Genomic DNA, 2500 nt, shown 5'->3' on the forward strand with positions numbered 1-2500 from the left:
CAAACGTTCAAAACCCGAGAACGACATTATTAAACCCAGGATATTACCCACACGATCTTGGATGAAGAAGAGAGCGGAAAAACGAGGAAGCTTCATGAAGCACCAGAAGCTCTTCTTTAAGAACCGCTCTCTTCTTGCGTCCTTAGTCCTGGATGGCACTGAACGTCATGAATGCCGAATCCCGAACGCAGATGTATATCGTTTTTACTGCGAAAAATGGGAGAAGGTGTTGCCATTTAATGGCCTGGGCCAATTTAAGTCATCAGGTGTTGCAAATAACGAATACTTTGAGCCCCTAATTTCGGTGGAGGAAGTTCAGACTGCCATACGGGCCATTAAACCAACGTCAGCAGCTGGGCCAGATGGCCTAACAAGGGCTGCAATCTGTGCTGCCGACCCCGAGGGTCGGACACTGACAGCCCTATTTAATGCATGGATGATTACAGGAATTATTCCCAAAGTGTTGAAAAAGAATAGGACGATTCTTATTCCTAAGGTTATGGACGATGAAAAGCTGAAAGAATTGGGGAACTGGAGACCAATAACGATCGGTTCAATGATTCTGAGATTATTTTCCAGAATAATGACTGCACGTCTTGCTCGTGCTTGTCCCTTAAACCCAAGGCAGCGTGGTTTTATAGCGGCATCTGGCTGCTCTGAAAATCTTAAGGTGCTACAGGACCTTATGAGACATGCTAAGAAATTGCACAGGCCGTTGGCTGTCATGTTTATCGACATAGGGAAAGCTTTTGACTCGGTTTCGCATGCTCATATTTTATGGGTGTTAAGGCACAAGAAAGTAGATGAACACGTGGTGGGCATCATCCAGAACGCCTACGATCGGTGTACGACCTCGTTCAAAAGCAATGGCGAGTCGACTCGAGAAATTAGCATACGTGTTGGTGTCAAACAGGGTGACCCCATGTCACCCCTGCTCTTCAATCTTGCCATGGACCCTTTGATATGCACCCTAGAGTCACACGGAGTTGGGTACTCCATTGATACCGACCACGTGACAGCTCTTGCGTTTGCTGATGATTTGGTGTTGGTGAGCGAATCTTGGGTTGGTATGGCCGCCAATCTAGCGATCTTGGAATCATTTTGTGGGCTATCGGGATTGGAGGTTCAGGCCAGAAAGTGCCAGGGCTTCATGATAAGCCCAACCAAAGATTCATATACGGTGAACAACTGCGACCCATGGACTATCAAAAATAAAGATGTCCATATGATCCAACCTGATGAATCAACGAAATACCTTGGTCTGAAAATTGGCCCTTGGACTGGCACTATACAGCCTGATCTACATTGTCAGCTAAAGACATGGATCTCGAAAATCGATGAGGCGCCTCTGAAGCCAACTCAGAAGGTTGAACTACTCAATGCCTATGCCCTACCCAGATTGTTATATCCTGCAGACCACTCGGACTGCAAGCAATCAACTCTCCGTGGGTTGGACCAAGAGATTAGAAAGGCGGTAAAAGGATGGCTCCACCTTCCCGCTTCAACTTGTGATGGACTGTTATATGCCAGAGCCCGAGACGGAGGCCTTGCCATCTTGAAACTGGAAAAAACAATCCCTTCGGTTCAAGTTAGAAGGCTGCAACGTATAGCAAACTCGTCCGATGCTATCACCCGTAATATTGTGTCCTCGCAGGGTATGGAGGAAGAATACCGTAATTTGTGGGTACGAGCAGGGGGTGACAGTGATGCAATCCCAACATTCGTTCTCAGGGACTCGGTGTCAAAAGAACCTGTATATCCGAGACCCTGCGATTGGAGGGAGCATGAATTTCAGAGATGGTGCGAAAAGCCGGTTCAAGGAAGGGGCATTGTAAACTTTGCGCATGATAGAATCAGTAATGCTTGGTTGAGGCCATGGTGCGGCTTTAAACAATGCTTCTTTATCGCAGCACTACAACTAAGGGCAAATATTTACCCAACAAGAGAAAGCTTGAACAGAGGCAGAGATGGGGCCTTACGTTCCTGCAGGAAATGCTCTGCCAGACTCGAGTCCCTTTCGCACATTCTCGGTCAATGTCCTGCAGTACAGAAAGCAAGAATTGCGCGACATAACAAGATCAGTAACATTCTGGCAGACGAAGCGGCTAGATTGGGCTGGTCTGTATACAAAGAGCCACGGTTCATATCCGAGACGGGAGAGATGAGAAAGCCTGACCTCGTGTTTGCAAAAGATGAGGAGGCGGTTGTGATCGATGTCACCGTCCGTTTTGAGCTTTCAAAGAATACCTTGTCAGATGCTGCCTCGCACAAAGTTTCGTACTATACCCCTCTTGGTGATCAAGTCAAAGTGCTGACGAAGGCTAGCAAGGTCACATTCTTTGGATTCCCGGTTGGGGCAAGAGGAAAGTGGCCCCTTGAGAATAACGAGGTACTTACCTCCCTGGGCCTGACCAAACCCAGAACGACATCACTGGCCAAGATGATTTCCCGCAGAACGCTGCTTTTCTCTCTTGATATTCTGAGAATGTTCTGTGGAAAT

The 2500-nt window shown here is 47.4% G+C and overlaps 1 pseudogene; it reads left to right on the top strand.

Annotated features, from left to right (window-relative positions):
- Positions 1-2500, top strand: part of LOC142925481 (28S ribosomal RNA) — a 10597-nt pseudogene that overhangs the window by 4210 nt on the left and 3887 nt on the right.

This window comes from Petromyzon marinus, chromosome 20, assembly GCF_048934315.1.
Source record: "Petromyzon marinus isolate PM22_M1 ecotype Great Lakes invasive population chromosome 20, UKy_Petmar_22M1.pri1.0, whole genome shotgun sequence".
Taxonomy (NCBI): Eukaryota; Metazoa; Chordata; class Hyperoartia; order Petromyzontiformes; family Petromyzontidae; genus Petromyzon; species Petromyzon marinus.